The sequence below is a fragment of the Mustela erminea genome, chromosome 9 (assembly GCF_009829155.1).
Source record: "Mustela erminea isolate mMusErm1 chromosome 9, mMusErm1.Pri, whole genome shotgun sequence".
In the NCBI taxonomy this organism is placed as follows: domain Eukaryota; kingdom Metazoa; phylum Chordata; class Mammalia; order Carnivora; family Mustelidae; genus Mustela; species Mustela erminea.
In genome coordinates this window covers 11,572,853-11,588,566 of record NC_045622.1, presented here as the reverse complement: position 1 = coordinate 11,588,566, position 15,714 = coordinate 11,572,853, and the positions used below count along the sequence as shown (strand labels likewise).

Sequence of the window (15,714 nt, the reverse complement as noted above, 5' to 3'; positions counted from 1 at the left end):
CCCAAAACCCCGGGATCATGACCTGAGTAGAAGGCAGATGCTTAAGGACTGAGCCACCCAGGCACCCCTTTAACCATTTTTAAATACACGATTCAGGGGCATTAATTCACAGCATTGTGGCAACCTTTCTCATCATCTCTCTGACCTGGAGTGACCGTGGGATTTGGGCTCCGAAGGGGATCCTGAACTCGGCTATCCCTGTGTGACCATGGGCAAGTTGCCCAGCTTCTCTGAGTGACCTCTTCCTTATTTTTAAATACAAACCTCTTTTTCTGCTTTTGTTGTGAAAATCAAAGTAAGATAAGTCAAGGAACTTATAAAGTGAAGGACCGTGTTGCATATTACTTGGGTTCTTGTCCTTACTGTAGGTATCAGAAAACGCCAAAAAACAGAAAGCCTTTTCCCATTTTATTCCAATGCTGCTGATTTCTTCTGTTGTCAAGGGTTTTGCCCATTTCTCAAACACCATTGTATACAAACACCTTGAGGCTCAGTATCTTGTAGCTCAATTTATTACAAAACTTTGAAATATTTAGAGGTAAATTCAATTAGTAAAAGTGTAATTACTGCCTGAATAAACTATACTTTAAATTTTAATATGCCAAAGAGGATCATTTTATGAGCAGAACAAGCTCTATGTTATACATTTTTAATGCTCGTAAACTAACAAAGTGACATGCGATCTATAAAAGACACTAAAAAAATTACCTTGTTCATTTTCACACCCCACCCCACCCCGAATCTCCATCCTGTCCTCAGCCAGAACAAATGAATCCATTTTATTCACGGGCTTCAACAGTTCCAGCATCCTGCATGCTTAACTAAGCCCATACTTTGCAGCTTCACCAGTCTAACCGGGCCAACTGGAAGAAAGACACCATCAGGGGTTAGGACCCAGGGTTCAGCAGAGGAGGGAGCAGAGGACATTTGCAAAGAAGCTGCACTTCGCACCAAGTCACTAGCCTGCAGCGACCCAGCTGAACTGACCTCTGCCCAGCACTGGTCCTGGCCTTGAGCTCTTGGAGGCGGGGGCGTGCGTGGGAGGGCAGAGGTGCTTGCTCTGCAGGGTGGAGCAGGGTCCGGTGGGACGAAGCAGGTGGGGCATGGTGGGCTCCGGTCTTCAAAGATGCCTGGGGACTCTGCAGCTGCCTCTGTCCCAGCACATGCTGCTTGTCGACAGCCTTGAACCTGGGCCAGCCCAGGGGAAAAGGCAAGAGAGGAAAGAAAGGATGGAGTGGGTCCCCCCAAAGCAGCTCCTCCCTTGCCCGTCCACATTATCTAATTTTCAGCTGGGCTTCCAGCTCACTGGAGACATGAGGCTCAGAGTTGGCCAAGCTCTCACCACAGGTTCCCAGACACTTGGAGGGCCAGTGATTACCCCGTTTATTGCCTCATTACAGGTGGTCACCTTTTGGCAGGCATTTCCCTGGAAAGGTCCCTTCCCAGCACCGGGTTCTCAGCACCTGCAAGGGAACAGGCAGGCCCACTGGACCCTGCTGCTGCAGCCCTGCTCCATTGCACTCCCCTCTTAGACCCCCCCACCCCGCCCTGGCTTGCTCTGAGGCTTGGCCCTGCTCCAAGGCCCCCGCCTCCGCTTCCACTCCTGGTTGGCAGGGCCGGTGGGTCACACCAGAACCACTGCCTCGTACTCAGCATCGGCCCAACTCCCAGGCCCTCCCCGGTCACAAGGGCGAAGGCCCTGCTGGAGTCTCGGGGTCTGGACCTCCTCTGACGTCCCCACCTCTCTCACACCGTGGCTGCAGGTGCGTGGTGCGTGCAAAGGGCCTGTCAGGTGTCCCATAGATCCCGGGCCGCTCGACCCCTCCCAGTTCTACCTGCTTCAGTTCTCACCCTGGGCAACCGTAAACACACCTCCCATTCCGGTGAGTGGAACTTCCGGGACTGCTGCCTGGGGAGCAGGCCTTCGAGATGGGGAGGCAGGGTGTGCCGACGCTCTTCCAAATAAGTGACCTGCAAAATGGACTTGGTCAGAGGACAGTGGGGCTGGAAAAGAGAACTTGGAGATATTTATTTATTTATTAACGGAATACAAAGGAGTAAATCCTTTTCTTTTTTTTTTTTGGGAGGATGGGGAAGATGGGACTTGGCATGGACTCATGGCCCATAGCTCTGGAGGGACCTTGGGGCTCATCTAATCTACCCCCTTATTTTGTAATGGAAAGCTAGAAGCCTGTAATGAGGCGGTGACACCCTCCAGCAGATCACTAGGGAACTTGTCCCTTCAGCTGCCAATCCAGGGATGCCCCCTCTGTGGGCAGCGTCCTGTTTCCCATCTTCCAGTCCATTGATTCTGTGTGCTTGTCCCTGCCTCCCTGCTGCGGTATTTGAGGTCGTCTTGTCTGTTTACCTATGGCTCGTGCAAGATCCGGGTCTCCTGCGGTGGCTGGCCTAGGCCTCCATGATCCCCCTGCTTTCAACAGTTTTTTTTTTTTCCTGTTGAGCCTGGGACGCAGAAGGACTCCCATTGTCTTACAGGTACCCCCCCTACATTCCCCTGCACCCCTGCCTGGCAGGACACCCCGAAGGGCTTCCTGTCTGTTCATCTCCCTGGGCATGTCCTCCTTCCTCACACTTCCAGGAAGAGTCCTCTTGCCTCAAAAAATACCCCTTCTAATGCAAGCTGGTGCAGCCACTCTGGAAAACAGCATGGAGGTTCCTCAAAATGTTGAAAATAGAACTGCCCTATGACCCAGCAATTGCACTATTGGGTATTTACCCTAAAGATACAAATGTAGTGATCCAAAGGGGCACATGCACCCGAATGTTTATAGCAGCAATGTCCACAATAGCCAAACTATGGAAAGAACCTAGATGTCCATCAACAGATGAATGGATCAAGAAGATGTGGTATATATACACAATGGAATACTATGCAGCCATCAAAAAATGAAATCTTGCCATTTGCGACAACATGGATGGAACTAGAGCGTATCATGCTTAGTGAAATAAGTCAAGCAGAGAAAGACAACTATCATATGATCTCCCTGATATGAGGAAGTGGTGATGCAACATGGGGGCTTAAGTGGGTAGAAGAAGAATAAATGAAACAAGATGGGATTGGGAGGGAGACAAACCATAAGTGACGCTTAATCTCACAAAACAAACTGAGGGTTTCTCGGGGGAGGGGGTTTGGGAGAAGGGGGTGGGATTATGGACATTGGGGAGGGTATGTGCTTTGGTGAGTGCTGTGAAGTGTGTAAACCTGGTGATTCACAGACCTGTACCCCTAGGGATAAAAATATATGTTTATAAAAAATAAAAATTAAAAAAAAAAAATACCCCTTCTAGGAAGCCCGAGGGAAATCTGGGCCAGGCCCGCTCCTGGCCTCCCTGTCAGGGCCTGACGAGGGCCTGGACCAGCAGGGGTGCGCCTCCCGTTTGCACATGTTCTGCTCCCGAGTGCGGGCTGGGACCAGGCTCTGGATCTTATTGTCTGCTGTTTCGTCTCTGTGGAAGCTCTCGTTGCTAAGTTACAGCCGCCCCTTGCACAGGCCTCCCAAGCTGGGGAAGGGGAGATGTACAGATGGCGTCAGGGTCCTATGCAAGCAGTGCTCGAGGCCTCGGGCCAGAAGTCTTTGTTTAGGAGAAGGACTTTATCTCCTCCATCGATCCAACTAATATTTATCGAACACTTCCTACGTGCCAGGCTCTGTGCCAGGCGGCAAGGAGGCAGGCATGAGCCCGCCTCTCCACTCGTATCTGGCAGCCCACTCCACTCTTTGTTAACTACGCTCCAGATCTCCAGCTCCCTAAGATAAGGACAGCGCCGGACACCGTACGTTGATCGCTGTAGCCGGGCACTGTTCTAAGGGGTTAATGCTTACCTACTCATTGGATCCTCCCTACGGTGTCGTAAGGTGGTGATTCCAACATTATCCCCATTTTATGGAGGAAAACAGGCACAGAGATGGGAGCAGCCATTTACATGGGCCGAAAACTAGGATGAAAACCCTGATTAAACCCAGCACGTCTGATTCCCAAGGATGTCCTTTGAGCCAAGGATGCTGCTGTTGTGGTCTGCTTATGTTTGGAGCAATGGGAGGCAACAGAAGGTGTCAAGCAGGCGGTGAACACGATCGCAGGGTTTTTCAGAACCAGGAGTAGCCGTGAAAACAGCCGGGATCAGGGCAGGAGTGGGGGGAGGCGGGCCTGGCAGGAGGCCTGTGCGTGGGGCCAGGCGAGAGCTGGTGGAGAAGGAATGACATCGAGGTCATTGGCTTGGGAAGAATCAGACCCACAAAGAATCATGTCCACGTTTATGGCCTAGGTTGAAGTTCTTATTTTCCAGTGTCTGCTCTCAGCTATGTTCTTTTTCTGCCCTTTGGCACCTGAGACAGAGTCTTTAATTTTATGGTCACCTTTGGTATTTGAAAGACACAGTCCAGTCAAGTTTAAAATTCAAATCCCAATCAGGCTCAAACTTCATCTGTTCCACCTTCTCCAACACTAACCAGGCTTTGGACTTGGAGCAGAAATGATGTATGATCTCACCTTTCCTAGTTTTCCGGGCTTTGGTACCTCGTTTGGAGCAGAGGGGCAGAGAGTGGTCAGGTCGCAGGGTGGGCACTTCCTTAACCCACTGAGCCACCCAGGCGCCCAGGGGGGCACTTCCTTGTCTTTGTGCTTCTGAGTCCATTCCTCTGGCTGAAGGCTGGGGGAGCAGCTACGGCCACCGTGAGACCCGAGGATGCCTTCCTGAGCCTCGTCCCTCACCGAACACCCAATAAATACATGCAGATTGAGCGAATGACAAAAATGAACTCAGAAATGTGTAAACAGACGTATGATCCTGCAGGGGGTGTGGGAATATCTGAAATGAAATCTCCTGAATGGCAGGTTTTCCGTGTGTCTTCACCTGGGTTTGGGTGTAGACAGCAGCGTTGTCTACATGTATAGACAAAAGGAGACTTCAGAGGTGGTTTTTTTTTTTTTAAATATTTTATTTATTTATTTGACAGAGAGAGATCACAAGTAAGCAGAGAGGCAGGCAGAGAGAGAGGAGGAAGCAGGCTCCCTGTCGAGCAGAGAGCCCGATGCGGGACTCGATCCCAGGACCCTGAGATCATGACCTGAGCCGAAGGCAGCGGCTTAACCCACTGAGCCACCCAGGCGCCCCCAGAGGTGGTTTTTGACGGTGACGATTCTGGCCTTCAGTGCCCCGTGGTCCAACTCACGACTCCAATTCTAATTTCCCTGCACAACTTTCATCCTTCCGTCAAACTCCTTGCTCTCCGGTACGTTGGGATATCTTTGTGTGATGTTGCCTGTATGTGGGGGCTGAAGGGAGGCCTCTCCCAAGAATCTGTAGATGAGGAAACGAGGATTGTCTGCTGAGAATTCAACTTCAAAATCTGTGCAGAGCGGAGAGCTGCAAGGTCACCTTCAGGAGACAGCGTGGTTCCCTGGGCGGCCATGCCTGACAGTAACCGGATTGAATGAATTAATACACCTACAGGGAGCATGTGTTAGTCTGAAGTCACACTGCTTAGCCGTGGTACAGAAAGGAAGGAGAATCCCCAAGGCAGTGACCATACAAAGGAGACTGCGTGTGGGCCAGCAGACCTGTAAGGTGATGGCCAGCCCTGTTACGGTGAGGGAAGTGAGCCCTGTAGTCATTCTCTTTCTGTCTATTTCTGTCTCCCTGGCTAGACCGTCTTTGCCAGGGAGATAGACACATCGGTTCATCTTAGCGTGATGCCATTATATATTAGATGCGTCTGCTTGTTTTCCTTATTGAGATAATGCTTCATGCGTGTCTTACAGAGTAAGACCTCCACAAATATGAGCTATTATTGGATGATGAGTTGGCTTTCTACACGAGAGGATGTACTAGTCAAATGAACAGAATTACTCTATCTCGGGACAATATAATTCTTGATTAAAAAATAAACTGGCATTCCAAGTTCAGACAGGCTAAATGTTGATAAGGCTCTGAAATAGGACTCCTTCTTCAGTGAGCTGAGAAAGTCAAGTGCTCCAGCTTGCAGGGCTGGCCATCAAACCCTGGATGGGGTGAAATCTCTTTTTTTAAAGGTTTTGTTTATTTATTTGAGAGAGAGAGAGGGTGAGCATGTGAGAAGAAGGGTAGAGGGAGAGAATCTTCAAGCAGACTCCCCCGCTGACCGCAGAGCCTGACAAGGGATTCCGTGAAACAAAGAGTCGGACATTCAACCGATTGAGCCCCCCAGGAGGCCCTGGATGGGATGAAATCTTGATGGCCACCCCAGCTTCCTCTATCTAAAGCCCCGCCTTCCTAGACGGCTCAGCTTAGCCATGCCCACCACTGACACCAACAGTATGAGCTCCCTTATCCAGTTCCTTTATACCTGCTCTCTGCACCCCCAGGACAAAACACAGGTGGGCGGAGGTAAACCATCTGAGTTAGGCATAGGGGCTTGTAAGTTACAGGATCTAGAGATGCACTAGCTCTGTGATGTTGGGCAAACTCCATCACCTCTCTATGCCTCAGTTTTCTTCTCTGTAAAATGGGTATCACAGCATCTACTTTGTTGGGGGCCGATGATGAATGCATGTAACCCACGACCTAGCACGAGCTCCATAACTGTTCATCGTTGTTGTCGGCTGAGCACACATCCTATCCCTGCGGCTCGTGTGTGAGCTCCCTTCAGCAGGGCTCTGTCTGTGGACTTTCGTTCCTCCATTGATAAAATGGGAATTGCAGTAATAGTATAGGGTTTTGGGGAGAATAAGTTAGAAAATAAGCATGAAAACTCCATTGGTTCCTGTACATACCAGGTGTTCAAGGAATCCCTTCCATTATTCTAACTTAGTATTATGGTGCAGATTTGCAGGTCTTCAACTAGGCCTGGGCCTTGACCATGATTGGCTTTGGACGTGTGTGTGACTGTGGTCATGACCGGCCCTTCACAAAGGCTAGGATGCTGTAGCTCCCCTTCCTGGGGTGGTGGTAGCTGAGGCCAAGGGGCTCATTGCCCGACTCCCGGGAATTCCCAGGAACGAACTCCTGACTACAGGCATATTCTACTCCTCGTGTCCGAGACGCGCTCCCTCGCTCACACTCGGAGGTCCAAGCAAATGTTCCTTCTTCGATCTTCCTGACTTTCTCCCTTCATTGCATATCCACTTACCCCTAACTCTTCCTTCCTCTAGCTTTTCGTGCATGTATCATGGCACGAGACAGACTTTTTTTTTTCATTCATTCATATGTCCTATATATATGCATACAGACGTGTTCTATATATATCTACATCTATATGTTTGTACTAGTAGGCAGAGACCATGCCTAATTCATAATTTACTCTCCAGCATCTAGCAGCAGCTTAATTGAGGTTATAGATAAGGCTAAAAGGACTGAAAAAATGTTCAGTACATGGGCCATAGGCTCCTTTTCCAATGCTGGGGTTGTGGGTTGTTCTAACCCACTGTATGCCTGAACTAGGTCCCTGCTGTGGCCAGGAGACCACCTGGGAATAAGTGTGTGACTGGACAGCAAAGAAAGATCAAAATAAACTCAGGCCTTCAGACAGAGCCTGGCACCGAGCAGACCTAAAGCTGTTCTTACTCCTGAGCACATGTGCGGGGTGCGGAGACCCCGCACAGGTTGGACAGCAGGAACAGAGGTAGTCTGGGACCTACTGTCCCAGCAGATTTCTTCTGAGAGGTGAAGTTTTCCGTCTCCCCCACCCCAGAAACCCTGGAGAAGGCAGTGGGAGCTGTTTCTGTTTTTCCTTCGGTCCTGGGTAGAGGGAGGTGAGCATGGCCTTGATCTTCTGGACCCTCTGGCTTGCAGACATCGGAGTGATCCCGGACACGGTGGGTTTTAGGACTATGGGGAGACTCATGTATTCACGAGTCTTAAGGAAAGGATCATTACTGATAAATAAACGCAGGCATTGTTCTAAAGCAAAATTTGTGCTTTTCTCTCAAGGGTCCTGGGAAATCAACAAGCAGCCCACGTAGCTGAGAACAGCCAGGCAACCCCTCCCGACCCCAGATTACTGCTAATGATAAGAGCTGGAAGACCAGCTCCCTGCACATGAGGGAGGGGGGCTCTACCCCCTGAGGTTAGAGATGCGCTTCATCTTTTGGGATTTTCCACAATAGATTTATTTTTAGCAAGAAAAGACTTAAAATCTCAGCAACTCAGTACAACTTGTTTGCTTAAAGCAAGTTGCTTCTTGGGAGGGAGATGGAGGAGGAGGTTTGAGAGTTCTCTCTGACCACAGAAGAGAGTATCATTTTGCAGAAGTCCCCAAGAGTCCTGATCCCAGCAGGCAAGCTTCTGGGGGGACCCCTCTGAGAAATAATGTTCTGTTCCTACAAGCCCCTCAACTGTTCTCTGCCCCTTTTTTTCTTCCTGCTTTCACGGAGGTATACTTGGCATACAGCATTGAATAAATGTTAAGTACACAACATCATGATTTGACATACATATGTTGCAAAACAATTACCACCACAAGTTTTAACTTCCATCTATTGGTATAGTTACACATTGTTTCCCTTGTGATGAGAACTTTTAGGATCTGCTCTTTTGTAGCTTTCAGATTTACCATAAAACAGTATCAACTATAATTCTCTTATGCATTATATTCCCATTACTTCTAACTGGAAGTTCCTACCTGTTGACCCCCTTCCTCTAATTCCCTCTCCCCCAGTCACCCACCTCTGGTAACTACATGTTTTGTTTTTTAATTTTGTTAATTTTTTTTATGAGTTGGGGGTTTTTAGATTCCATAGGTCAGTGAGTTCATACAGTGTTTGTCTTTCTCCATTTGACTTATTTTGCTTAGCATAATGCCCTCAAGATCCACCCATGTCATTGCCCCTTTCCTAAACTGAGGGAGTCTAGGACCTTGTTTCCTGAAGACTGTCTTATGGATCTACAGTCCCAGAATTCGTGGCTCTCAGAGAAAATACTCTGTAGTCAGAGGGGCTGGGAAATACTGCCCACTCTACTTCCCTTAGTTCACTCCAACTAATATTGCTCCTTCGTTTTTCCTCAAATATACCAGGCACATTCCTGCCTCAGGACCTTTGTACTTGCTGTTCATTCTGGTTGGTATGCTGTCCCTCCTGATATCTGCACAGCTTTTATCTTCAATTCTTTACTCAGAATTACCTTTTTGGTGAAGTCTTCATGAGACACTTTTATGTCTCACTTCTCGTTTTTTTTTTTATTATTCTTTTCTTAGCACTCACCACTGACTTCAGTGAATTATGCCACTTTCTGTTCTTTAACTTAGGATTGCTGAATTCTATTTTAAGGGTCCCTATGGCAGGGGAAAATAAACATGGCAAACTGTTCATTGGCTTTTAAAGCTTCCGTGGAAAGTAACACACCTCATTTAGGCTCCTATTTCATGGGACCGAACAAATCCCACAGCTACATCTAACTTCAAAAGGAAAGGAAACTGAGTGGGGAACCTGAGCCTAAAAGGAGAGCCGGAATGTCTGTCAGTACTTATGACTACCGTTCCATACTCTTCAGTGGCTTTCAATGGCTCATGCGGTTAAGTCCAAATTCCTTTATAGAACTTTACAACCTCTGCATGATCTGGCTTTGCTGACCTGTTAGATTCACCCTTCAGCTTAGAGGTCATTTCTTCCGGGAAGCCCACCTTGATCCCTCTGCCTGGGTAAGGGTCTCTTCACTGGATGTATTTCCAGAAACTTGGAACTTCTTAGCACATCACTCCTTGATGGTATCTCTTACTAGAAGCTTCCCCGTGATCCATCAGTCAGTCTTAAAACCCATCCAGTTGGGGTGCCTGGGTGGCTCAGTGGGTTAAGCCTCTGCCTTCAGCCCAGGTCATGATCTCAGGGTCCTGGGATCAAGCCCCACATCAGGATCTCTGCTCAGTGGGGAGCCCGCTTCCCCCTCTCTCTCTGCCTGCCTCTCTGCCTACTCGTGATCTCTTTCTCTCTCTCTGTCAAATAAATAAATAAAATCTTAAAAAGAAATATCCAATCGCTCATAACCAATGTTTCAAAAAAAGAAACAGGACATAATAAGACACACAATAGAATATCTTTGTAGTAAGGATTAGTCATGTTCTGTGAAATTTTTGTCTCAGTGTATGTGTGTGTGCATGTTCACGAGAGCACGGGTGGACTGGTCTTGTGTGTTGGGTTGACTTGTAAAATGTATTTCTTAATCTGGCTTGTGGTCAAGGACTACACGTTCGGTGGGGCCTGGGACCACCTCCTTTTCATCTATCCTGATTCCGCAGTGCCCAGCCCTGTGCTTGCACAAAGGGACTTCAAATTCTTCTCTTTAATTTATGAATGAATTCTCTGCGACTTCAGCTACGCATGAAGCTTCATTAGAAGCAGGGTGGGTGGTTTGGGTTGACCGTGTTTCAGTCCTATTGTTCTTGATGAATAGAGGCCAGCTTCGATTTCCAGTGCCAGGACTACCCTCTCTTCCTGTGCCCAGCTAGACAGACAGCTCTCTGCCTGTGCCCAGCTGGACGGACAGCTCTCTGCCTGTGCCCAGCTGGACGGACAGCTCTCTGCCCATCTCAGCAGTCCTCTGCGTCTGGGCACAGATGCCTGGAAGAGTTCTTTCTTTTAACCAAGGCCTGTTGGCTTCCTTCTTAAATCCAGTACTGTCCTTAGGCACAGGGACAGTAAGTTGCTATAAGTAAGTTGCTCCACTAAATTTACTCTCAGGAGTCAGGAAAACAGGAGCTCAAATACCATTTTGTTACTGGTTGCATGAGTGTAAGTGGGATGCCTCTCTGAGCAGAAATGTCTTCCTCTCAAATCGAGGGAAAAACTCTCTCTCTGAGTTGATGTAAGGATTGGAGAGGATGTTTATTATTCACCTCTGGCCATGTAGGCATTCAATAAATCATGGCTATTTATTCTCATTATTATTATTATCTTATTGACATTTTAAAGTACTTGAAATTCATCTACAAGTAGCTCCTTTGAGCGAAGCATCATTTACAACAAAAACGTGCTAGTTTCCCCGGGAGGGTTAAAGATCTGAAGTCATTATCAATATCTTCAGTATCTCTCTCTCTTTTTTTTAAAGATTTATTTATTTTAGAGAGAGAGAGGGCATGAGCAGGGGGAGGGGCTAAGGGTAAAGGACAGAATCTCGAGTAGACCCCATGCTCAAGGGGGCTTCATCTCGCGGAGATCACAAGCTGAGCTGCAATCAAGAATGGGTGATGAGGGGCACCTGGGTGGCTCAGGGGTTAAGTCTCTGCCTTCGGCTCAGGTCATGATCTCAGGGTCCTGGGATCGAGCCCCGCATCGGGCTCTCTGCTCAGCGGGGAGCCTCCTTCTCCCCCCTTCTCTCTCTCTGCCTGCTTCTCTGCCTATTTGTGATCTCTGTCTCTGCCAAATAAATAAATAAATAAAATCTTCCCCCCCCAAAAAAAGAATGGGCGATGAACCCATTGAGCCACCCAGGACCACCTTTAGTATCTTTTGTGACATTAAAGTATAAATATCTTAGTATCTATAGTATCTTCATAGTATGAGTATCTATATTATGAGTATTTGTAGTATCTTTTTGCACCTGGGTGGTAGGACTAGCTTTAGCATCTAGAGTAGGAGTATCTGCAGTATCTTTTAGCATTTCTAAAAAAGATTTTATTTATTTATTTGACAGAGAGAGAGGTCACAATTAGGCAGGCAGGCAGAGAGAGAGAAGAAGCAGGCTCCCTGCCAAGCAGAGAGCTTTTAGTATTTTTATAGTAGGAATAACTATATCTTTATTTAACATAGGGTCAGCTGATCAGGCTTTGCTAGGAGGGAAGGAAGAGAAAAAAAGCCTGGGGTGAGGGAGGAGTATGGCCAGAGGACAGAGGAGGGGTCTAGATGTTCTATCCCGTACAGGTGCCGTCTCTGTTGCAGGAGGCGAATGCGGTTGATGCTCCGTCTTCGTGTCTGTTCCCCACTGTGCTATGTATCCCTTTTAGCAGGTCGGCCACATCTTTGCCAGAGACAAGTGCAGAATAAAAGTGTAGGGCCTCTTGTTCAAAGAGGAGGAGAAAAAAAGCTTTTGTCTTTCTCTGGGTGTGTCATGGTGTTTATTTGCTATGTACCGTGTGCTCTCTGCGCCGCGTGATCCATGCAGGCAAATACTGACCTGCACTGGCACCAGGTCCTGGCTGGGACTTGCACAGGCTGTACGCTCCCTGGACCCTCCCGCACCTGCACCCTCTGGGGAGGGGCTCTGAGCACCTGCCCTGGGGAGGCAGCCGGTAGGAGAGTCAGAAGCACGCAAGCTGATGTTTCAAGCCCCAGCACGTGCTCTGTGGTCCGGTCAGACTCCACCTACAAACTCCACATTCAGAGAGAAAATGATCAAGAATTTTGGATGACAAATAGAGATCGTCAAATCCCAGGCATGGGGCTCCCTTCTGCATGCAGGTCCCTGTGTGACCAGCGTGGTCACGTGATGCCTATGAAGCCAGTGCTGCTTCCTTGATCTCACGATCCCCGGCCCGGCCGCCGTCTGCCTCTGGCTCTCTCCAAACCTTCTGTCTTCATCCCAGGCACCCTTGGGTCCTGGGCAGAATCCTTAGAGGCTGCTGCCTCCCCTCCCTCCTCCTGATTCTCCCTACGGCGTGGCTAGTGGGGTGACCGTCCTTCTCTACCTGCGCAGCCCCGTGGTGGGTGCAGCTGGGAACTGGAGCCAGAAGAGAGAAGGTTCTCCCTCCCAGTGTGTCCTGCTACTCCCGCTCCCAGCGCTTGTCAAGAGGTCTCTGAGTGAAAACGACTATTTGTGTACATTATTGATCACCTACCCAGGAAAATGACTGTAACCTTTCTATCTTGGCAACCACAGAACCCACCCCCCCTGCCTTGGCCGGGAGCAGCCTGGAGGTTTTGAGTGCCGGCCAGGGCTGGGGAAATGTTCGCCGTGGCCGGCCCGGCGGCCTGCTGCCTCTCTTGCTTTCCCTCTCCACCTGGAAAGGAAGAAGTGCTTGATGGGGAACAGAGCAGGTAGACTTGCAAGAGCCAATACACGGAAGCCTCAGACAGAGGCTTCGTCCACTGTCAGAAGAAAGCACGGCTAGAGGGCTGTGGAAACCGGGTCAGAACTTGGGATCTGGAACTCCTGTGCCTGGGTTCGAGTCCAGGCTCAGGTACTTTCAGCCTGTATGCCCCGACACTCTGTTTTCTTATCTGCGGAATATGTCTAGAAATAATTCCTGTTTCATCGTACCCTGGATGGGAGTGGCAAATGAGCTAATGTGCAAAGAAAGTGCTTCTCAAGCTGTAAAAATATTTGCCTGCCTTGTGGGAGGTGATACAGAAAAGAACCCAATTCATGATGGTAATACTGGCTTGGGGTACTCTAGCCTTCTGGGTCCTATACTGTGCTTAAGAACAAAAGTACTAGTATTCTCTTGTTGGTGCAAAATACTGTTATTTCTATAATAGTAAAATAATAGGACTTAACTGTTATAATTTATATAATCTTATACTATTATGTACTAGTATAATGTTTGTATAATATCAATAAAATTTAAAGTAGGTTATTATATTCTAATAAATACTGAAGACTATTATTTCAGAAGTTGTAAAAATGTGAAATTGGAATTATTTACACCCTGAGGCATCTTGGGAGGGATTTCCCGCATTAGAACTTCTAATCAAAGAAGTGTTATTGAGAGAACATTTTGATCGTATCCTTCCTCCATTTAAAACTTTTCAAAGTATCTTTTTTCATTTTTATTCCCATTTCGCAGTATTACTAGTAAAGTCCGGTATTATTATTTACGTTAATGATTTCTATTTTTTCCAGAGCCAGTTTTGCTCTCCATGGGCTGCCAGAGGGGTCCTGAGTGGGCTGAGAATTGAGGTAGGACAGAGGATCATAGGGAAAGTGTGAGGAGGAGGAGAAGGTGTGGGGAAGAGATTAGGGAAGAAGAGATAAGAGGTCCCTCCTTTCCTCTCCAAGCTGGCCACCTCTCTGGCCTCCACGCTCCCAAGTGGCATTTCCTCTGCCCCCGCTTCCCTTAAATCTACTGGGTTCCAACGTCCCTTGTTTGGGGACTAGGACAAAGGACTCGCAGCGCTGGAACTGTCCAGCTTTCTATGGGAACGTCTGAAGAGAAACTCATTGTTATAAACCTCCAGGATTCAATATAAAGAGGATTCATTGTGCTTTTTTAATTTTGCTGTTGCCATCCCTGTGAATAACATGGGAAAATTGGGTGTCGGACAAACTCTGCCGTATCTGTCACCTTAGCAAATTCCGTCACCTTGCCGAGGTTCTGTCGGTCTCCTTCTCTTTAAAATGGGAGTTAATGGGGCGCCCGGGTGGCTCAGTGGGTTAAGCCTCTGCCTTCGGATCAGGCTCTCTGCTCAGCTGGGAGCCTGCTTCCTCCTCTCTCCTCTCTGCCTGCCCCTCTGCCTACTTGTGATCTGTCAAATAAATAAAACCTTAAAAAAAAAAAAAAAAAACCTGGTCTACTCCAGTGCTAAAATGTTTTTTTAAAAATAAATAAATAAAAATAAAATGGGAGTTAAACTGGGCTGTGGCCGCAGGTGAACGGCACCTTCCCGACGTGTTTTGCGTGGCTCTTGGCTCATGCTGGAGCTCGGTGAAGATGGGGCCTCCTCCTTAACGATTCTCCGGCCCCACTGTACCACTCTAGCCCCGAGAGCCATCTAATTAGATGAATCACAGTGCGGTCCCCCCTCCTACCCCCAGACAATGTTTAATCACTCAGTCTAACCTCTCCATGACACAGCGTTTGTGGCCGCGGCTGTGGTGGTGAATTGAATTCTCTGATTAACGGAGTGTTACTGAGAAAACCCCTTTTGTCCTCACCTGTGCAGTCACACATCTTTGTAAAAGAGAGTATAATCTGTTTTCCTGCCTTAGCAAGTAGGGCTAGAAACAAAATGGGCTCTCTGTCTTTTTGACGACTCCGTGCCCCTCTCAAAGCACCGCACAGTCCTGAACAGAAAGGGCAGACAATTCTGCACTGAGCGTGTCCTGGCCTGGAAGATGGATTCCAGAATAACACCTACACCTATTTTGTTAGCTTGCCAGTTCCTTCTCTCTTGAGAAAATCGAGCATCATGAGCTATGGGAGTGTGTGGTCAGGGTGAAGAGAGAAAAGGCACGGGCAAGCCAAATTCTTAAACTAATGGAGGACGCCCTGTGTACCTTGGGGGCTGTGGTCATTTGAGAATTCCCTTTAGTTTGAAGGTACTTGAGCTGTCTGTCCTAGCCGCAAGCTCCCGGTTCCCACAGCCAGACCCGCCTCTGGGAAGAGCGGTGCAGCTCGCTGCCCAGTTTCCTGGGGACAGAGCAGGGAGGGCTGTGGGCTTCTAGAAGTTTCCTCTGATGCACGCATCCCGGCAAGCAGAGGCTCCCTTGGCATGATTAGCCAGCATCTGTATTTGCGCTGTTTTCGCACATGTCATCCTCCCATTCCTTCTCCCACAAGGGTCCCCATTTTACTGGTGAAGAATGAGCAGTTCAGAGAAGCTGAAGGACTTGACTAAGGTGAACCAGCTGTGGCCGGGCTGTCAGATGTGTGAGCTCCAAAGCAGTTTGGTCCCCCCAGGCTCTCTCTCTTTTATATTACAAATGTTATCCTATTTAAATATGTTTGGATCATCCACAGTGCAGTTAGAATGACTCTGTGTTTCTTTGATAAGTACTTTTTATTTTTGATTTTTATTTAAATTAACATATAACATATTATTGGTTTCAGAGGTAGATGTCAGTAA

At 48.1% G+C, this 15,714-nt stretch overlaps 1 long non-coding RNA gene across 1 annotated transcript; it reads right to left on the bottom strand.

Moving 5' to 3' along the window:
* Nucleotides 1-342: 342 nt before the first annotated feature.
* Nucleotides 343-1,832, bottom strand: LOC116599373. The gene is made up of 3 exons (XR_004289345.1): nt 1,742-1,832; nt 1,409-1,463; nt 343-1,188 (listed from the first exon to the last, which is right to left on the bottom strand). It is a non-coding gene; the product is annotated as an uncharacterized LOC116599373 (long non-coding RNA).
* Nucleotides 1,833-15,714: the final 13,882 nt, after the last annotated feature.